Here is a 23464-nt window from a genome sequence, read left to right on the forward strand (position 1 = left end):
AACACAGTCAAGTGCTTTGGTAAAAAGTAAATGAAGATTAAAAAGAACTCTCAGGTTGCTTTGTGGGTTTTTTGTTTTTGATTTTGGTTTTGGTTGGGGGAGTATTAGTGGACTTTTCCTACATAGACATGCGAGCAAGCTAATGGAACAGATCATCACCAGCAACCGATGCACATCATGGACTGTTAATAAAGACCAAGAAGATGAATTCCTCTGTAAGGGGCCAGTTACTGAATGTGCAGAAGGCAAAGATGTGCACACTCTGTATTATCTGAGTTGGAAAATATTTGATAAATAGGCATTCCATACTTATATTTTCATGTCACTGATGATAGAATTGAACGTAACCAGTAACATTTCCCAGCAACACTGCCTTCTGCTATATCTTTTCCAAGAAAGGAGGGAGGACATGAGGTTAATTCATCTGTTTGGTTTCAGCTCAGAAGCTGACAGTCCTCAGTATAGCTTTTCTCTGACACCAGTTACGAAGTCAGTTTCAGGATTTGATTTGGCTTGTAAGATCTTTGTTGTGACTTCACGCCAACATGTGCTGGCATTCATGCCCCCTCAAATTATGTATTATCCTACACAGGTTCCTGAATTTCATCATCTTTCTATCCATTCCTAAGTCACTTCAGGTGACTTCAGTTCTGTTCCTCATGCTCTTACATTTTAGGCAGATAACAAGTACAGTATATGAGAGGGAACCAGACCTTTACTCTTTAAAGCTGGTATAAAATGCTGTCCTTTGATTTTAGGAGTATTTTAGTGCTCATTACAGGCTCCAGCTTGAATGGATCTTAGAAATACCATGCTAAATTGGAAGTAATCAGAAATGCACTAAAATGAAACCCCGGCTCCCCGCTTTAGATGCAAGAGGTAGAATGCAGCAAATAAAAAAAACAACCAAACAAAAAATCCCCAAACAAACAGAAGAGCTGAACACCATTTAAAAGCAGCAAGCTTTCACCGTGTTGATTTGTAGCTACATGAACTCATCATGCGTTTTCCTGAGCAGATCATTGAAATTCAAAGCTGGATTATGAGAATACTTTAATTGAAGAAGCTCTCAGCTCTTTTGTTACCTTTTGGTTTTGGTACTAGTGGCTTGTTTTTACACAGAAACATAAACAAGCTAATTGAATAGATCAGTGACCACAATCAATGCACATCATGTACTGCCAATAAAACGCAAGAGGATTGACTCTCTGATAAAGGACAAGTTACTGAATGCACAAGAAGCTAAGCCATGCAGACTCTGTGAGCTCTAAGTTAAACATTGCCTATTAATTAAAATACATGATTAGCACAGTAAAAAATGCTTTGCACATAATACCTGGATTTTGGAAGCTGATTTGAATAAATTAGTGTCTAAAAACTCAATTAAGACAAACTTTTTTGGCTAGATTTATGAGCTTATAAAATAAATTAACTCCAGTTTGTCCCTCACTTGAAACAAAAGGGAATAGGAGGTTTTCCTTGTGTATTCTGCCCAAGAACAAGTAAAAGTCTAGTCACCTTTTACAAAATGATCTGCCTCCAAACAACCTCACAAGTCTACTGACTTAGTTAATTTTTTAGTTTAGAAGCAAGTCATTCAATTACTAGTGAATTATTCAAGAACATTTTGCACATACAAATGGCAGCATACAACCTGTACCTACTGCATTAGGAAGCTCAAAATTCTCTGGTACATTCATAAGCACAGCATCTCAATCATAGCCTCACAGCTACTACAGTGTACACGCAGATATAAAAGATAAAATCCACCAGGGCTTTAGGAGAGTTCACGACAAGTGGCTCTCCTTGGTGCCCTGCAGTGGCACTGTGGGTTCCAGTGCATTTGGGGGATTATTCCCAGTAGGCAGTATGGGTAAGTGCAAGAGAACTGGGGTTCCATCTCACCCAGCAGATTCAGATATCTCTAGACCTATATGACCCCGTGCTAACCACAATGCTAATGCACTGTTTCACACGACATAAGATTTCCTCCAGTCCACAGCACAGTTCTTCTAAACACTGCATATATCAAAACACTTTTGAAGCAAAAAAGATACACAACAGGTAAAAATTACATGCTGAGGCTACTGGGGATAACATTGTACCCACAAGAAACAGAGCACTGAGCACATAAAGAGAAGCTTTCCTTTGGAGCTAGAAAACTGGTTATAACTTTATTCAGCAGTGCAGATGAAGACAAGCTCCACTGCACTGGTGGGTAGTCTCAGGTGGAAGATGAACTTCCTACAGTACTGCAGGCAAAGATTTAGTCCTGTGAAGTTTTAACAGTGGTCCCTTTCTTATGTAAAAATACTTAAATGTGTCAGTGTGGTCCAACAGACTGTTCTTGCATTAAGACACATCCCCACTCAAGGTCAGGCTGGATGGAGATCTGAGAACACTGATCTAGCTATAGATGTCCCTGTTCATTGCAGGAGAGTTAGACGAGATGGCCTTTAGAGTTTCCTTCCAATTCAAACAGTTCTGTCACTCTATGATTCACTGAGTGGATGTGAATTGTTTAGATTAAACGTTGTTAATAAATTTTAGTTGCCATTTTCTTAGTCAACAGGTACATTTACACAAGCAACTACCAGCACTGTAATTAACCGCTTATTTCCTTGTTAGCATGCTTGAAAAGTAAACTTTAAGCCCTGAAAAAGTAGTATGAAGTGTATCAGGACGAAACAGAAATTTGAAGGGAACTGACTACAAACTTGCCTTCACAACTTTTTTGGTACAATGACATATAGAAAAATCAACTAGAAGGTATTTGTGTTCTGCTTAACTTTCAGCCACTCCTCAACCCACTTGGCCCATGGGCCACCTGGTCCCCAAAAACGAGAAGGGAAAAAGGGAAAAGGAGTAGGGAGATGGGAGCTGGGCTCAAGGAAACAAACAGAGTAGCGGCAACGATCTAAAGAGGACAAATTATTTTACTATGATATTGGAATGCAAGATAACACACTATATTACAATCTAATTGAAACTGAGGCTAATATATCAAGTAAAATGAGAGAGACAGAGATTTCTGAAGACCAAGAAGCCTACTTTGAAGTGGAAGGCACCACGGCTTGTAAGCACACCCACACCCGCTGCCAGGCAGTGAGAGAGAGCCAGTGTCACTTCCGTGATGTGTTTCCCTCTCTGACCGTGAGGTCCTCTAGGACATGTAGTTCTTCTTCTCTGTGCTCCACATGATGTTATGATGTGGAATACCAACAGCAAACATTACAAAACCGTGACACTCCACCTTCACTACATCATGCTTAATATGCATATATATATATATACCCAAATAAACAAAAATCAAAATGCATTACACACACAGGTGTATATACATATATATACATAAAATTACTGACAGAACTTCCCCAGCATCAAATTCCCTTGTGGTACACACTGAACATCTCTATCTTTCTGCATCAGCCACCAAGTGCACCCAGGTCCCTGGGCAAAAAGAGTTCCACAGAGGTTTGCCCTTTCCAGAGGCTGGAAGAACTCAAACTGCTTTTCCCAGCATGCTCTTTGCATGTACTGAAGGGACCTTATCTCCCTTTACAGTATGTAGGGGGCTGGATTGAGTAGGACCATCATGATTGATAGATCCTTTGGTGTTGACCAACCAGGTAGCTTCTGCCAGATGCTTCTCCCAGTGCTTAAATGTTCCACCACCCATTGCTTTCAACATAGTTTTCAACAACCCATTGTATTGTTCAATTTTACCAGAAGCTGGTGCATGGTAGGGGATATGGTAAATCCACTCAATGCCATGATCTTTGGCCCAAGTATTTATAAGGGAATTTTTGAAATGTGTCCCATTATCAGACTCAATTCTTTCTGGGGTGCCATTTTGCCACAGGACTTGTTTCTCAAGACCCAATATGGTGTTTCGAGCAGTAGCATGGGGTACCACGCATGTTTCAAGCCACCCAGTGGTTGTCTCCACCATGGTAAGCACATAATGCTTACCATTGCGAGATCGTGGCAAGGTGATACAGTCAAATCCATTATTTTGCCATCGCCCTTCCTCCCAGAGGGGTTTCATCCACTTGGCTTGTTTAATTATGGCACATGTTTCACAATCATGAATAGCCTGTGCAATAGCATCCATGGTTAAGTCCACCCCTCGGCCTCTGGCCCACTTATATGTCACATCTCTTCCTTGATGGCCCGAGGTCTCATGGGCCCATTGAGCTAGGAATAATTCACCCTTGTTCTGCCAGTCAAATCTATTTGAGCCACCTCAATTCCGGCAGCTAGATCCACCTGATGGTTGTTTTGTTGTTTTTCAGTAGCCCAACACTTGGGCATGTGAGCATGACGCACCTTTACGACCATATTCTTTCTTTCTTTGGACAGCAACGTCTTTCCACAGTTCAGCAGCCCAAATATGTTTACCCCTCCTCTGCCAGTTATTTTGCTCCCACTGCTGTAACCACCCCCATAAGGCATCTGCCACCATCCACGAGTCAGTATGAAGATAAAGCATTGGCCACCTCTCCTGTTCAGAACATCCAAGGCCAGCTGGAGTGTTTGCGTTTAATAGCTGAGATTTTTGATGATACAGGTGAGAAGGAAGGTTCATCACATTTAATTAAATGGACTAGTTTGATCAGCTCCTTCATTAGACCCCTCTGATGATCCTGATCTTCATCAATCATTTCTGATACTACTACATGATCTTTACTAGCAGTTAATGTCAGCTTTGTGCTTGGGATTCAGCATAGGGATACTTGATGTGCCTGGCTGATTCACCACGCACCCAATTACAAGGTTCACTTAGAGAAACTCTGTCTGACCTTACTGTTTTTGTATGCAAGAGAAGAACCTTTCAAGAAATGATGCAGTGATGTTCAGAGATATTTGGATTTAATACCTTCTTAATTTTATTTTGAAAGGTTTATTTGTCATTTGTAGGATGCAAATAAACCTAGAAGGGCTGAAAACATTACACAGTTAAAGTCACATGTATACACACAGTATACAGACTTTGATGAGCCTTTATCTATTCCTGACGATTCATTTTTCTATAAACTAAAAAATTACTGCTTTTTAATGAAGGACTTCCAAAAACTGCCTATTCAGTGATTCAATAGCAATCACCGAGGCTGCATAATTTCAGAGCAAAGGCTTTTGACAACTTAAATGATAGTTTAGACGTGTATAACTTTTTACATATCAGGAAACAGAAGATTTATGAGATGATATCAGTGTATTGAACTGTGCCCATCCATCCTTACCAAAATTCTTAGGCAGACAGCTTTATTACTTGACTCTGGAAATTAGTAAAGTTTGACTGTTTTAGTTAAACCGTCAATTAATTCTTGTATGGAAAATCAATTGCTTTGTTTCAATTTTACTTTAAGCTGTCACTAAAGGTGGAATGACTTGCATCAGTTTCTCTCTACATAACACAGAAAATTAAAACTCATTTGAATAATGTTAATTGGAATTTACTTTTAACGATGTGTTTGTATTTACAAAGTCTCAACTAGCAGAAGCATTTTCAATGTTTATGAAGACTTAATTTCTTACTGCACGTAATTAGCTCGTGTTTTATAAACCAGCCATGATGACTTGACTTCAACGTCTTCTGGGTAACTAACAAGCCTAGAACTCTTATTATCTGATTAATCACCTTTGGATCAGATACTGACAGTCTAGCCACTGACTTCCAGTGGGCTTCAGACCAAACCAATCACAGAACACTGAACTCTGCATGGCCTGATGTGTTTCAGTTCCCTACACAAAAAGAGACAGTAACTACTTATTTGCCTTCAGTACTGAAACCAGAGCAATTTTTACTTTCACTGTCTGAGATACTTGAGATAGCAGGTTCACTTAACACCAAATGCATCATTTGCATTTCATCAATTAGATCTTCAAGGTTGTTTCAGTCATCTGTAGACCCATTCTTAGTAAAGGAAAATCTTGTGAACATAATCAATGCATGGAGCAAAACTGACTTGCACCCTGCAGGACCTGATCATTTAACTCTTCAGTCAAATTTGTAATGCTAATTCCACATGGCCATGGTGACATTTTATTTGACATTATGATAGATCCATTAGCAGAGTTAAAAGCATGTGTGTGAATAATTTTTGCTAATCGTAAAGACAAATAATACACTGAAAATATTATTCCCCACCGATTCTCGGGGACAAAGGCAGTGTTCAGATCCACATTTATGATAAGAAACAAAAGAGAAAACAAGTTATATAATTACATCAGAGAAACCTCTGCTGAACAGAAAAAAAGCACATTCTGGCTTTCAGTGCAGCTGTGGGGACTCACAGCTTTACAAACAGAGCTAAATGGCAGCTGTGAGCAAGCTGATGCTGGAGCTTCAAAAACTGAGCAGCTCTTTCTTCTGTGATTGAAACAACAAAGTTTAGGCTCGATACCCAGCTCCCTACAGACTAAGTGCCTAACTATTGCTTTTTCTTTACATGCCAAAAAGCAAGATGCTATGAAATATTTTGTTTGTTTTCTTTCTTTGATAAGTGGAAACTGCAGTGTTTCAAGAGGTTTTGTGTTGGCAGTTGTCAGAGTGCAGGAAGGGCTCTAGATGGACAGGTTCCGCTGTTTGCCCTACCAACCAGAGAGCGGCTGCTGGTGCATTCTGGAGACAGGTGAGGCAGCTGGTGAAGTTTGAGCACCTCTCCCTTCACCAGGGTCACTGATGGTGAGGAGAGCTTACAGCTCTCCATACCTTCAGACTTTCATTTCTGTGCCTAATTTATTAGTCCAAAGAGCCTAGCATGCCTTTGGTATCAAATGCTGGAACCGTGGTCTAATGCTGCTTCTGGCCCTTTTCCAGCCCCAGCTAAACCCCCTAAGGCTTCTCATGGACATCACTAAGTGTTTCATTCAGCCTTCAGGCCTTCATCCAGAAAAACACTTAAACATCTACTTACACAGCATCAGTATGATTAAAAATACCAATTTCTTCTGCTATTTAAGCAGAAGGATAACTTCATCATCTTTTGTTTCTCTGGGGACGAAAATCCTAAACCCAGATGATTAGGACTATTCATCTACGTAAAACAAGCCACTGTCAAGCAAAGAATTTCTTCTGCATTGGCCGAAGAAGAGGAGGATCACTTTTACTAAATCCTTTTTATCGTCTTGCACATCTTCTCTCTCTGCGTTTACACCTGCTTGAACAAGAGCATAATTTGAAACAGTGCAGATCCCCAAAGAAAGGCTATCTTTTTGCAGACAGTTTCAAAGCTTCTAAGAGAGAAAAGCCAGTTGGAACGAGCTAAAGCCGTTCTTATTCCCACAGCAAAACAAGCCTGGCAACTGTCCAAGCAGCACTTATCAGCGGATCCTAACGAGGCACTAACTGTTGATTTAAAAAGAAACAACAACAAAAATAAAGATTAATTTAAGGGTTGTCTTAGTTTGTCCTCAGTATGACTCCTCTTGTTCGACCAGACAGTCATGAATTTGGGTTGCTTAACATCCCTAATGACTACATACAAAAACTTCAAACTAATCCGAATAAGTACAGTTCTCTACAAGGTCAAACAGGCAATATAAAATAAGAACATTCAGCTGTTCTTGGAAAGAAGGACCCATTATTTATCTTCATGGCCATTTATAAATTATCTTAAGTAATACCACTTCAAAAACTTCAAGGTGTTCTTTGCTCCAAGGGGGGGGGGGGAAACCAACATTCAAAGTTCAACAGAGAATATTTCATACAGATGTCAAGAGCCAAAATAGTTTTTCCTTCCCTAAAACATGTCATTACTGTCAGAAGAAAGATGATTGATAACACAAATAGACCAGGGGGAGTTGCACTAATTCTCCATAAAAGGCTTTCCCCCATCATTAAGATGCCAATACGGTGCTCTAGAGGCTCAGCTCCAGTCTGTGGCATGCTCCACATGGGAGAAAGGTGGCTTGGTCCCTGTCTATGACTCTGGCTCTACTGATGTAAGTGGGAAATAGAAACGTGGAAGATTAGGTATCTGCTAGCTTTTAAAGCCCACACTCCTTGCGGAGAATCCAAATTATTACTGGCTGCTCTTAACCGGGCTATTAATTCATGGCATTTGCTAAATGACTGCTTGTTCCTTCCTTGCCTGAAAAGTTACCTGAAGAATCCCCCTTTCCATGGAAAGAAGATGTGATTTATAATGAGCATCTGCAAAACCCTTGTAAGTATTTGGATAAAAGATGCCAGGTAGTATTAAATGCAAGTATTAGCCACAGTGGACAACTCAGTAGAGCACAGCATTATTTTCTGTAAGTTCAGCACTGTTACAGAATCCAGCTGTGACAGATAGGTAAGCACACACCATCAAGTGTATGCTGATCTTTGCCAGCCCTACCCCAGGCTTTGTTTGTAGCGTGATTTCCCAGTAATACATTTTCTTACAGCTGACCTCATCGAGTTCCAGAGAGGCACATCTTTCAGGACTTTGAACAGCACTACAAGCAGGGAAGTTTGAAAACAGCATTCAGTAAAAATTATTCATTCCCTTAAAGCAATGTGGTGTGTTCTGGTGCAGACAGAATAGCTGGGTATCCAGCAGTGACACCATCAGCAGAACCAAACCCATGGCAGCACCAGGGAGAGGACAGTGCATGACCTCCGAGGCTGTAAAGTTACAGAACTGCCTCCTGTGTCCTGGTCCTTGAAGTGTGGTGTGGGAAGGCTGGGTTGCTGTAAGGCAGTTCTTAGAACACACTGGAAGTGCTGTCTTACCTTGAAGATAACAGTTTAGGAGGCTACCAGAGCACTCCATGAGTGTCTCTGAATGGCGGAACTCTTCTTACTATTCTTTTAGAGTGATTACTAGCAATTTTAGATAAGGCTGCCATAATAACGTGTCAGTTGATTTATGAAGAAATCACACCTCAAAGACTGCTGATAAAAAATGAAGAGAGGCTGTGTCAAGGACCCCCGTAAGCACTACCACAGGATGACAGCAGACTGCAAGCACAGGATGGCACAAGAGGTGTCAGGTATGAAAATCACTACTCACCAATGCTCAGTTACGGGTCACTAAGAGATTACTGCTTTGAGAGCCAGATAAAACTTGCTTTAGAGAGAGCAAAGAACAAGTATCCATCTTACATATACAACAGATGTGCAGACAAGGTGTAACTGTGAATGAATGAGAAACTGGCAGCCAAGTACAGCAGGTACGCAGACAATATTAGCAAACAAATAAAAATGACCAAAAGCAAACTCAGGGGAGAAATCACCAGAGACTCTCCCACCAACATAATAGTCCCACCTTTAGAGATCAGCAGAATTCCCTTTATCAACTCCTTGAAGAGACAAATGCATTTGCTTTGCTCCCTAGAGGAGATTTGTGATGTTGACCTCAGGATTCAGAGATGAATGGAAAGGTGCTGAGAAAGGTGTGAAAAGAGATAGCAGAAGCGAATGTGTAATAACTTGAACTGTGTCACTGCTGAGAACGAGCTGTTCTATTTGGATAATTTGTCTGTAAGTATCGTTGCAGCGGGACCAATAACGCTACTTTGATTAGACTGCTAGGACTTTAATTAGACTAACAGCAAATTCTTGGCTTTGCATATTCCATAGCTCACGCTAATTGCACACAGTGTTTGCTCTAATGCCTCGCTCTTGAGGACTACCATTAACACAACGTGAAAGTTGACAGAGAATTTGGCAACCCAGGCTGTAATTACGATGCATGTTGCCAAGCGCTGTTCCCTACTGTGCTCCTTGGCACATCAGCTGTGCCAGGTTCCCCTGTGAGAAGGGCTCTTGCAATGGCATTCCCATACTCTCCTGCTAACAGCAGACCTCATCTTCCCAACAGCAAGGTGGATTCTCTGCAGTGCATCATAAGGAAATGCTACTTTTCCATAAGCACAAGCAGCTGTGAGTTTGCTTTCAGTATCACCTGGCTTTTTAGACATGAGCAAAAATCTCACAGAACAAAAAGAAACGCTTGCAGGAAAAATAGCAGAATATGAGGGCAGTGAGTACAGAAAAGGCTGGTTCTGGCCTTTTATTTTACCTTATGAAGGTAAAAGAAATTTGATCTTGGTCTACAAAAGCTGCTAAGTACCCCACGTACCCACACAGCACTTTATCCAATTAGATTTTATTCACCATTAACACAGGCAGCAAGAACAAAAACTGGAGCACCTTTTCCACCCACTGGTCTAATTCCAGCCTTGCTTAGAATATCTCCAACCCGCCCAGCGCATTTGCATTCCCTGTGCTCACAGGAGCTGCGTCCTGTGTCTTGTTATTTTAAAGATGACAATAAGCCTGCCAACAAGCTCCGCAGCCCCACTTGGTGGTTGCAGCTCAGCACAGTAAAGATAAGCTATTTGTTCAAATAGCTGAGGGGGGGCAATCTAACCAAAAAGCCTCTCCTGTTCTTCCTGAGGCCGTGCACTGGAGGAAACCAGGGTGCTGGATACTGCTCCCCCAGCACACTGACCAGCAGCAGCTTAGCACCTGTATGACTTCACCCCTGGCACTGCCGTGCTACGCATGGAGCAGTCACTGGAAGATTCATGGCAAAGTCCAGTGGGAGAAATGAACCTTGATTTGGTTCCTCAAAAAAATGTGTCTCTGAGGGAAATGGTTATGGGCACAGCAGGGATGGGCTGCTGGTTCGATGTGATGATCTTATGGGTCTTTTCCAACCTTAACGATTCTATGATTTTATGCACCAGCTCACCATCGATCCTCTGTGCTGGGCCTTGTTCTGGGCATGTTGCACAGGATTAATTTAACCTGCAGGTGCATTTTACTCTATATTGATTTTTTGTATGAAGGAAAGCTGAGAATTAAGCTTGCAAAGACCGATCTCTTTAACTCCATTAAAAGAGGCCAGGGTGAATTAAGTTAGTAGTTCATCTTTATGAGGCTAGACATGTAAATCATGGCTCTAAGGTGAATTCTGTGTGTACTTGCTTGGCTTAAAATCAGGAACAGCATTTAAAAATCTCTGCTTGAGGTTTCTTATTTAATACACCGAGGATTTAATTAGAAAGCTGGGAAATTAGAAAGACTTATAATTAGCTCATAGGGGAAGGGGGCGAGAAGGAAAAAACTACATCAAGCAACTCTTCTCAAAAACAAATCCTGCAGATTCTTTATTTTAATCCACTAGATGCAGAGATTTCCATGGGAGCACCCCAGCCCTCCTCTCTGCCAGCAGAAAGAGACTGGGGAATGTCCCCAACTGCTCTGTCCTCATGAGGCCCCACCTGCAGCAAAGCATCTGGCTCTGGGGTTCCCAGCACAAGGAAAATGTGGAGCTGTAGGAGTGGGTCCTGAGGAGGGCCATAAAGGAGACTGGAGCACCTCCCCTATGAAGACAGGCTGAGGGAGCTGGACTTGTTCAGCATGGAGATGAGGAGGCTGTGGGGAGACCTCAAGCAGCCTTCCAGCTCTTGAGGTGAACTTATAAACAGGAAGGAGACGGTTTGTTTTACATCGTCTCATAGTGACAGGACAAGGAGAACAGCTTTACACTAAAAGAGGGGAGATAACCTGAGTTAGATGTTATGAAGCAATTCTTTACTCAGAAGGTGGTGAGGCCACGGCACAGCTGCCCAGGAAAGCTGTGGGTGTCCCATCCCTGCAGGCGCCCCAGGCCAGGTTGGAAGGGGCCTTGGGTAGCCTCATCCAGTGGGCAGTAATCAGCCCAAAGCAGAGCTGAATGGGCTTTGAGGTTCTTCCCAATCCAACACATTCTATGATTCTATGTTTGTTGGCTTCTGAGCTGCAGATTTACATTCCTTCAATAAGAGATGGAAGCATTACTTCTGAAAAAGCAGCAAAGCTCAGTGACTTACATTTACTTTCAATTTTTTCTCTCTTAATCCTGAATTCATTATCATGAACAAACAGAGAAAACAGACAAACAAAAAACACAACTGCCACCAATATTAAAAAAATAATAATAAAAAATACAAGCGTGCAGTTTAGCAGCTTTGTCATGTTCTCTGCAAATTTCTCTTCTGGTCATGCAGAAGACAAACAAGGTGTGATCCTGCAGTCCAAAGCTCCCTCGCTACCAAAGGCAGAAGCGTTTAAGCTTCCAACCAAGCACACAGAAGCCTCCCACAGAAGTGTGTGACTGACTGCACAGTGCTGTTGCCAAGGCAGAGAGAGATAGTAGGTAAAAGAGGAGGAGGAAGATACCCAGGCTGTGTGTCAAGTATAGCAACTGAGCAATCCCACTTGAAATCCCTGCCTTGCTTTGTGCTCCCTTTGCATGTAAGCTCCCTTCTGCAAGACCAGGATGGCCCTGCTGAAGTAAACACCACGGGGTACAGACACCACAGCATGTCTGAGTTTCTCCCTTGTGGAGTGGCTTTCTGCCCTTAGAGTCCTGCAGCTTACAGCAAGATAAATATTTCACATCCCTTTGCACAGAGAGGGATCTGAAGGGACAAAGGAGAAAAAAAAAAAAAAAGAAAAGAAGAGGTTAAGTCACATATCTTAGAGGATATACCAAGATCTTGCCAGAAGCAGAATCTAATGCTCAAAATTCCTCTTCTACCCATGCCAGACACAGCTGCCTCAACAGATAAAAGAATGTGCGAAGTAACAAATACATTGTTAAAATTAATGATTTTATGAGTTACTGTTAAGTACTCTGGACATCAGCACCACTGCTCTATTCACAGCACACTGGTCTGTCTTTCTGGATTCCTCTTACTGACTCAGTGATGCTCGCCTCATCTGGACCTGATGCCTAGCAAGCACTTGGATACTCCAACTTCATTAATTCTAAGTGCGCAAACAACTTAGCAATAATCATAATGTGATAAAGGCAGACATTACTGTAAAGGTAGTATGCAGAGCAGTTACACGTGGTGGGGCTCAAAGAATTCATCAGAATTCACCAGCCGTGACAGTGATTCATAATATCCAATAGGTGGATGTTTACAGCTCCTTGTAGTGATCTGCTCTCCTGAATCTAATATTCTAACCTGAATACCTGACATTACATATACGGTAGCATTACCTCTCTACTGTGAACAAATATTTGTACAGATTACAGCTACCAGCACTTAACACGGACACTCAGACCATCATTTCCAAGCATGGAAAAACTAATGACTCAAACTTTTCTTTCCTTTGAACTTAGTCCAAATTCATTGGAACAACAGCAATCAATGCTTACTAGCCTTTAAGCCATCCTTACGCATGTGATATGTGATAGTGCGCACAGACTGAAGATAAATGTGTGATGGTGCACGCTGGGAAACACAGCAGACCACTCTTGGTGTGAGCACCTGGCTGTACTGAAGGCTTGTACTACATGTCTGCTACCACCACTAGCCAGCAGCTGACACTGATCACCAGATGCTGGCACGAGCCACATAAATATTTATCTTTGTATGGCTGTGTCCATGGCAATTGCAACTGGCTCCAGCATTTCACCATCAGAAGCAGCTCCTCAGCTTTACCTTACAGATGTCTTTCTGCTGCAACAGTATGAAATCAGCACAATGACAGGCCATTGCTGGCACAGTTTCACTGTGCTCCTATGATTCTATCACAAGGAGGGAGCCTTCTGCCTTACAGTCTTCCTTTAATTGTATTTTTGGGTCCCCCATGTCCAGCAGAGGACAAGCTTCCTGGTGAAACTGAAGATCCATGAAAAACAACTCCCCAAGGACAAGCCTTTCCTCACAAACTTGAAGGCAAAGGATGGGAAAAGATTAGTTCTGATGTCTGAACTGGTTTCCAGATGGAGCACGGGATGCTCATCAGGACAGGGAGCTGAGGCCTGTTTTAGACATGCAAGAGAGGCTCCAAAGCAACACTGGACGTCTCAGGAGGTCTGGGTATGCTGACCTTGAAATGAGAAGTACACAAGACAAGTGCACAGCCTCCTCCCTTTGGAATGTGTTACCAGGAGCATGGGGCGTCAAAGAACTATTAGACCTTTCTCTGTTAACAAGAAACTCACCAGTGCATGGACAACAGTAAGTCAGCATAATGCTCTTACCAGCAAAGCCTGTGGTGACAGATAAGTTCAATATATGTAGGTCACTATTCCAAAAGTAATGCATCCCATTTATTACCATGGAAACTACAACGTATACAAAGAGCACTGTCTTTGTATACATTGTATACAAAGTCTGATACAGCAAATCCTCAGTTACAAAACATTATTTTTCAGCATAGCGATCATTAGTACAGGACATAAGATTAGTTATGCATTTTCACCACCATGAACAACAGCCCACATGCCACACTCATAATCTGCTCCAGCAGAGGTAACCCACTGTTGCTGCCATCACTGCTGAAATGCACCACTCATCACTTCTCTGTGCTCACATATCCACTGGTTGGCCAACATCAGTGTTCAGCAAGTGCTGACAAATATCAATGGGTGCCATTTTTTTTTCTGCATGGAGGAATTCATTGACACACACCTTTGCTTCATACACATTTCCATGTCAGACACTACCCTGTCAGACTGCCCCTCTGCTGCCATCTGTTGCATGCTAACAGCATGTAACAGGATACTGTCATGGAGGTTCAGCCTCTAGAACCATCTGCCTCTGATAGCAAGGGTCATCATAATAAAATGAAAAGCATTAGTTTTGAAGCAGCCTTTGTACTTCTCATCCTTACAGGAAGAGAAAAAACAAAAAACAAAAAACAAACAAACAAACAAAAAAACCAAAAGAACAAAACAATAAAGAAAAAAACCAAAACAGTGAGGAGTATCTGAACAAGCATTTGTGATGGAATTATATAGGAACTTTGCTTCATTGTAAATAAAGGTCATCATCCTACCTACTTAAGCAAAAACATATTTGTACTGGTCCTCTATTTTCTTTGAGGGGGAAAGGGAAGATGTTGCTGTGGCAGGTTACTGGGGTTGGCTTCATTTATGAGAAGGTAATGAAAGTAATACTGTTCATTCAACAAGCCGGGTATTATTGATGGGCAGTATGTTTTGTAGCATAGGAACAAGGTGGAAGGCTTTACCAATCTCATTTTTGATACTGACTCACCCTCTGCTGTAGCCCCTTTAAATCTCCACTCCTTCACTATCCCCTTCTTATAAAATAATGCATCTCCTTGAGGTCATTTTGTACTTTCACAGCCTTGTGACAGCTGACTAACACTCCACTCACTTTACACTACCAGTTACCCAAGTATGGTGAGTATTTATTTTTTAAGAGCTCTGTGCTTTTGGATCCAGGAGGGCTGCACGTTTCTGTCAAACAAAATACTCTCAAATACTCTGTGCCAAAGGAATCGACAAGTTCTTCTCAGCACTGAGCTCTGTACCAACACACAAGATGCCTTCTTACTCACCACAGAGTCTTGCATCAGCACCCAGTCCTCATTAGGTCAGCTAACTGTAACGTCAGCATGTGGATGACGAGCTGGCCCTCATCTCCCTCTAATGAACCTAACAAGTGCTCTGACGCACAGCAGCCAGACTGGGATCTCTGCATGTGGGCTGGGTACAGCTGGGGCAAATGAACACCTTGGCTTGCATTACCGCAAATCCACAAAGACTCGCTGTTTCTGTGGATCCGCCTGCAAGTGGCTGCCCTTCCTGGCACTGCATGGTGTATAAACCCACACAGCTGCAACACGTTGGAGAGGTACCACTCTTCCCACCGCCCTCGCTAAGGATGGCTTTGTGGTCCACACTCCCAGCACAATGTCCAATGAAAGAAGGTCTTCAGCAAATTTACCAAAAGTTACAGATTTAATGATCCAGGAGCCCATCCTGAGTTATGCAAAATGCACCGAGTTAGGTATTCACAAAATTGCTTCAGCATAATTGTCGGCACGTGGATTGTTTGCAAACAGCTAGCACAAACTACTTAGTGCTAATCATTTGTTCCATGACATAGTTAGTCATGCACTATTTCTGCTTCTTGAGTGGGTGATTGTATCCTCCTAACGGAGAGGATAAGAACCAGTGAAAATGAAGCACACCCTGGGATTCTGACATGGGTAAGCAGTTGTGATAAAATACAAGAGCGCTGTGTCTCACTAATCCCGGCAAGATGCTCGTGCCTGTCTGTGCGCAAGCAGATAATGCACAAGGACTGTGCAGCTTGGTGGTGAACTATGCTTAGGGATCAGGAATACACGTCAGTGGGTTCTGGCTCAGCAAGCCTTCGTAATTCTCTCAACAACTGCTAGCGCTGCAGAGAAGCACCTAATTCCCCCAGACAACCTGAAGGGAAGGGATGACAGAGCACTGCTCCTACGAGTTTGACAGAAACATATGATCGAATCTGCAGGAAGCAGCGCTGCTTCAGGGGGAGGGAACCTATAATTAAAACCACAAAAACAGCATATTTCTCAGAGAAACAGGGAAATAGGAACATGTTCTCTATTTTTTTTTTTCCCTATTTCACTTTTCTCTCTCTGTTTACATGACTCCAGCACCTGAATGCAAGTCTTGGTCAGTTTCTCAAAAGATAAATTATACTTCTACACGTTTCAGTCATCTGGGATGGAGCTAAAGGTGAAAATAACGCAAGCTCTGAATTTTGGTGTTTTGCATCGATACAAAAGCAGCACTGCCCCATCTGAGCAAGGGATCTAAAATATTCTGCAAAATTCCATGCTTAAAGCCCTCAGTGGTACCACGCAGAACACTAGAATGTATTATTAATAAACAGGAGTGAAACAGTCAGGCAGCTGCGAGGATAAAAGGCAGGGAGAAACATACAGAGCAGCATCTTCTGTGGAAGGCTTGTTTTGGTTCCTTCTTGAAATGAAGGCAAGGTAAGCAGTGTTTATTTGGAGACCATTCTTCAATCGACTGGAGATTGAGTACGTGCTTAGGAACACTGATTTGAATAGCTGCAGAATGTTAAACTTCCAACAAAAGATGTTTGGCTGTCCAGTACCTTACCCCACCACATTTCCCTACAAGTCTCTAAGCTTCAGCTGGAGAAGGCTGGATTTCCTGTTACAGTCATCTGCTCAATGGCTACACGGAATTCTTATTTCTTCCCCTCTAACTGACAATAATAAACCACCCTGTTGGTTGTTATTCACTAATAAGATCGGCAATAACTTTGCATACCCCTCGGAAGACATGCATTTGCTCTTATAACACTAGAGTATGCAGGATCCACAGTAAGATGGATTGTCTCTAGTATCTTTGGTTTTACTCAGTGAATGGCTTTCTACACATCTTTAAGTGCAGGGAATCTCTGGCGAAAATAAGGTACATACATGTAAAATTAAAGGTTAATGTTGATAGCCATGTTGAGATAATTGTGAATATAGTTTTAGTATCACAGTAGCAAGCCACAGACTTGTTAGACAATTCCTCATCCTCAGCAAAGCCAGATCATGCTTAAGAGAACAGGAAGTCTGAATATATTAGTTTGCTTTTGTTGATAATAGCAAATGCATCAGAAACAACTACAGATACCCACACAGCTCTTCTTGTAGTCAGCGTTTCCTTTCATTGGAGCAATCAAATTGCACCAGGACAGAATTTCGTCGAAAGTGAACACCAGAAATTAACACTTTCAGTATTTGCAAGTTTCAGTTTCCAAGTATATCTCAGTTCTCATGCTCATCGGACTGGATGGGAAAAAAAAAACACCATGTGGCTTAGCCAAGCAACTAAAACCATATCTCAAACTGGTCCCTACTGAAAGCCAGTGAAGTAAAAGGAAGCATTTACATACATTTTTTGAAGGCTGGAGGATGCAGTTATACCCAATGCCTTTATTGTTCATCCTTGTTCCTGAAAACTCAGGTGTTTTTCATACAGAAAACATGTCTGTAATTATCAGATGTATTATTCACTATGAGTTTTTACTTCATCTTCCTTTTAAAGTGCGCTTCTGGGGAGGAATACAAGAACAGCACGATCTGGGCAACAAGCTCCCATTCTCTAAGCAAGGCATCTTTCTCATGCTAATAATGTGACACGCTGCATCCCACAAGCCTCATTTTGCCATTTATTCATTTGCTGCAAACCCGGATGGGTTGTGAATGCCCACAGAGGACATCGTGGAACAGCTAACTTTCACATAACTACATGTCACATATTTATATGCACTGTCAAAATGGTGGGAAGATACGAAATTCAGTTTCACTGGAAACTAGCAGGCTAAGCTATTTATAAATAAGTGCCTTATTTTTGGTGCTCTTCAGAAAATGTGACGAACAGTGAGTGATGAGCAATTTATGTTGCTGATCATTTGTATCACAATAGAGCCTCGCGGTCTTTTTCTGGAGTCAAGGCTGTTAATTTAGGATCTGTATTATCCTACAGTGGGATACAGTATTCAGAACAAAGACCGGTGGGCACGACTAAGAGAGGATGAAAGAAGCGAAGTGCATTGAAAATGGAAAAGCAGGAACAAAACAGTGCAGCTGAATGAAATTTGAGGGTTCCTGGAGATTCTGGGCATCAATATTTGAAATAAACCACTCACTCATCTTTCTCTCAGAAAAATTAAAAAAAAAAAATAAAAATAAAAGTTTCAGTATTAAGGAATCTTTTCTCATAGGTATTCTACTCTGAGGGATATTCTGTTTATGCAGTAAAAGGTTACATTACACAGAACACAGCATAATGAATCTGAAATAAACACTTTTAGAGGGATTACATGCTCTGAAGAGATCTTACAGGTCTTACAATGGAAAAGCTGGTTTTCATTAACAAGTGTGTAAGTAGCCTATACTAAGTAAGTAATTCAGGCGTATAAAAGGATGATCATAAGGGTGACTGGATAATGATCATTTTGCATTCCCTGGGTTGACTGTTGGAGGCGGGATACCTCATCAGAGGCCACCAGGGTATCATTAGCTGTACCAGTCTATCCAGCATGTTTCCATACCAATACATTTTTACATGAACTTTTAAAGAGCTGATTAATAGTCTTATTTTCCCCAGACTCCCCAGGAAATGAACACTGATGCCATATTTGATCATATTCTTTTTTTTCTCTCTGAGAAACGCACAGGGCTGAGCAGAGCCTGTCAGCTGCACTGATCACACATCTGTTCACATCCTGAACAAGCCTGGCAGCCAGGAAGGGGAGGCTGCTCCCAACATTTCTCCCTGCCTTCAGCCTCAAGCAGTGTAAAAGCACCAGATCAGGCTGAGCTGCTCAGCTCCACATCCCATGCCTCATGAAAACCAAGCCTCAACTACTTCAACCTCTGCTGCAGATGGCACCAAATTCCCTTGGGCACATCTTCTGGGTCCTGGGCAAGCCAGCATCACCAGTGTCAACAGTATAGCTGGAAAAGGGGAAGCAAAGACAACAGAGAAGCAGCACCTTCTCTTGCAGCCTTGCTTGATTTTGTGCTCTCATACTAAACCCCTGGATACTCCCATCTGGCCAGCACAATGTGCTGCAACGACATTAAAAGCTTTCATGTCCCAAAGCTGAAACCAAAAGCTCCAATGTGTTTTGTTTCAACTGCTTACCTCTATTCCCCTCCAGGCAGTTACTGGGCATGTATTCATCCTCTCAGAGCTCTACATTTCAGCGCCTATCACAAGCAATTTAAGCTGTGGAAGCCCAGACAAGTAACTGCTTCACCCTGTTGCCCTTCTAATGTAGGAGCAGAACTAACTGTGCAGTATTAGTGTGCTACAAAAAGTAAGTTACAGCTAAAACGGCTCCAGTATGCTCTACAGAGGGCAGCTATCAGCTCCAAGAAATGTTCAGATCTATTCTTCCCATATATTGATGCTTATGTCAAGTACAGTAAATTCTTAGAAACTGTTTCCCTACTGAGAGCTGTTTAACTGAAATATGTGAGTGAGCCTTACGAGCTAAGAAAGTGATAAATAATTATGCTTTCATCTAAAATAGCACCAGAAAAATGATCAAACTGAACTCATAATACTGATTTTTCATCTATTAAAAAAAATAATAATAAAAAAAGTTCTTTTAAAGCTGGTTTGAATGAGTATGCTATTAAAACAAGTGTAATGTAACTGCTTTATCAGTGACATCACTGAAAGAGCCCGCTGCATTATACAGCTGCTCTTTTCTGCTATTAATTGCTGGGTCTAATAGTTCTTTCCTTGTAACAAATGCAAGGCTTCATTTTCAAGATCTCAGTTTTTGCTTCAAGATCTATCTTGTCTTTTAACCTTGTCTTAAGTTAAGCCTTGTAAAACATCTGATGAACAGCACGGGCAATCATTTCCTTCACATTCTTAAAAAAGCTGAAATTGGAATAGTACGCCTTTAGGGAAATACTAAGAGTTTAAAATATGCCTGTGCAGCATATCCATAGATTTTTATAATGCATTTCAAATACTTTCCACATTGTAAAATGGGCTTTGCAAGCTACTATCACAGATGAAAGCTGGTGAAGAAAAAGTAATAAAAATACTGTAGCAAGAAAAGGAAAATGATGCCAGTTTCTGCATTTCCTGACATTTGACTTCTCCTATACAAGAGCAGCAATCAAAATATTGCAGTAATTTACCCATTTGCTGCACGTTACTGGCAGCAGAGGATGCACCTGTGATCACACTCACTTTCCCCCCTCATCTCCACCTCCCCATCTGCAGTTGGGCAGATTCAGGTGACTGCAGCACCCTTGATAAAAGCTAATTAGCCAGCACGCTGATAAGCAGATCTTTCCCATCAGGTGCCAAGCAAAAATCTTCCAGTCAGCCTTCTGGCAACAGAGAAACCAAGCAAGCAGCTTGGTGCAGCCCAGAGAGGGAGAGAGACTCAGCATCACTGCCGCCTCACTCGCTGTTCCCAGTTCTTGCAGCAGCCGTGCTCCTTGCACAGGCTATATATACAACACAGGGCTGCAAGATGCTGTATCATACTGCTCTGTGGGGAAACAACACAGTAAGCTCAGGATGGAAAAGTGAATGTCAAGGCTGAACAGAGCTATGTCCTGAAAGTCTACATGCAGCCAAAGCCATGTCCCAGCACTGCTCCAAACAGCTGGCAGATGACACCTGCTATGGCTTGCTGCAGTTTGTGCTGTCCCTCCCCACTCCTGGTAGTTCTTGTGTATTTGTCAATAACTGCCAAAAGTAAGGAAAGGAGCTTGATGTGACAGTTGAGAAGCACTTGGGGCCAGATTGTGGACTTGTTAGTCACGCTGCTGAGGAGTCCCTTGCACAAATGGCTTTGCTGAAGTGTGACTCCCTTAATAAATGAATCATCCATCACTGCTGCCTACTCAAGCTTAAATACTTCTCCTCTTTCTGCTGTACATCCTCTCCCCATGGTGGTGAGGACCAGTTTGGCAAATCAATGGGATACATGCAAAAAACAGGCAGAACTTCAGGCCAGATCAAATGTACAGAACAGCTACTGAAGTAAGATGATGCAATCCCAAAGCTGCTGTGCTTGGACTTGCTCCCATTCATTAGTAAGTCCTGTTTGGATACCTACTGGTCTGATGTTGCATGTATCGATTCAATCCTGGTCCACCCCCAGGTGTAGGGAGACACTGGAACCACATGATGCTTAGCACCCCCCACGAAGATGCTGTTGGCTTGGCAGTTCCCCAAGACGTCTGCAGGTCTAATTTGGGAAGTATAGCTTGCTGGAGACAAGTGTCCCTCCCCAGGTAGCAAGGTAACACAGCCAACTCAACCCTGGCAAGCTTCCTGGCTCTATGCTTGGTGACCCTGGCTCATCGTACGGTGATTTCATATAAAACTCTATTACTCTGTTTTTGTGCTTCTGGAGTCAGAGAAAATAAGAGACAGAGAAGGGCACTTCCTCCTAGCTCTGATTCAGTTTATTTTCTCCTTATCTGCCCTTGTGTCACTTGCATTTATGTCTCTAGTTTTCTCTTTTCTTGTTTTACTGCCTCTCTTTTCTCTGGCTTCTTCTAGCTATTCAGTATAAGCTCTATAATACACAGCTATAAGCACTGCAGTGTGATTTGGTGGGCTCTTCAGTTCGAGTGAAAACACAATCCTTACCCTATTTAAAAGCTCTTTGATCAGATCTACGGAAACATGATTCTTCTTTAAAAGACAAGCCTGGAATGAGAAAAGAAACTGCCTTTTCCAGTTTTCTGTTGGTCACTGTAAGGGATTAACAGCAATACATAAATTCTACCTTTCTTCTTAGAATCACAGAATCATAGAGTGGCCTGGGTTGAAAAGGACCATAATGATCATCCAGTTTTAACCCCATCGCCATATGCAGAGCCACCAACCACCAGAGCAGGCTGCCCTGAGCCACATCCAGCCTGGCCTTGAATGCCTCCAGGGTTGGGGCATCCACAACCTCCTTGGGCAACCTGTTCCAGTGCATCACCACCCTCTGAGTGAAAAACTTCTTCATAATCTCTAACCTAAACCTCCCCTGTTTTAGTTTAAGGCCATTACCCTTTGTCCTATCACTGTCCACCCTCGTAAACAGGAATTCCCCCTCCTGTTCAAATGCCCTTCAAGTACTAGAAGACCCCAATGAGGTCTCCCCAGAACCTTCTCCAAGCTAAGCAAGCCCAGTTCCCTCAACCTTTCCTAACAGGAGAGATGCTCCAGCCCTCTGATCATCTTAGTGGCCCTTCTCTGGACCCACACCAAGAGCTCCACATCCTTCCTGTACTGGGGGCCCCAGGCCTGTACGCAGTACTGCAGATGGGGCCTCACAAGAGCTGAGTAGAAGGGGACAACCGCCTCCCTCTCCCCGCTGGCCACCCCTTTTTTAATGCAGCCCAATACACAGTTGGCCTTCCAGACTGCAAGCACACACTGCCATCCAATATCCAGCTTCTTGCTAAACCCAGATTTCTTTCACATTCAAATATTGCAAGGAAGTCTCGGCAGGAAGTAAGTAGAACACACAGGCTAAACATTTTTATTCGATGGCTCAAATGAGTAGCTAAATCCAAAACAGATTTGAGTTCTAATGCCATGAGCTTGCATTATTTCATGCGTTTAAATAATAAAGAATTCATTAAATGTATCCTAGAAGAAAATGTTTATAAGCTGTCTTTGAATTTAATTGTAAATACTGAATTGATTAACAGCTTACTGAGGTCTGCCATGTATTCCAGTGCAAATATGGGTTGCTCAGGCTTTTGTGGTTAATAAATTATTGTGGAAGTTATACTGAACACTCCAATTTACATTTGTAGATAATGTTTTCTTTGTCAATATCCTGTTTACTTCCTAAATTTTGTATTCATGTAATACCTACCAGCAAATTTGCTTGGCCAAAATTTAGTTTTTATTTATTGAATGCCACATGGGTATTTCTTCTGTCAGCAGGTGTCATTAAGTACAGTAAGCATTAAACACTTAACTCAGTCATAATTTAATCACTCATTATCAACGTCTGTACACTGTATTACAAAAGATCTCTTCAATTAGAAAGATATCATTTTATGAATGTCCGTAACAGCAAAAACATAAAAGAAAACACCAAGTTTGCAATGGAATCTGACACTAACTCAGTGTTTCCTGCATCACAGCAGTAACATATGATGGGGAATGAGGAAATCCTGTTAATAGACAGCTCAGTTATTTTC

General features: G+C 42.0%; 1 protein-coding gene across 1 annotated transcript in view; it reads right to left on the reverse strand.

Annotated features, from left to right (window-relative positions):
• GRIN3A (glutamate ionotropic receptor NMDA type subunit 3A) overlaps positions 1-23464 on the reverse strand; it is a 68289-nt gene that overhangs the window by 38028 nt on the left and 6797 nt on the right. The window lies entirely within an intron of this gene.

The sequence above is a fragment of the Excalfactoria chinensis genome, chromosome Z, assembly GCF_039878825.1.
Source record: "Excalfactoria chinensis isolate bCotChi1 chromosome Z, bCotChi1.hap2, whole genome shotgun sequence".
Taxonomy (NCBI): domain Eukaryota; kingdom Metazoa; phylum Chordata; class Aves; order Galliformes; family Phasianidae; genus Excalfactoria; species Excalfactoria chinensis.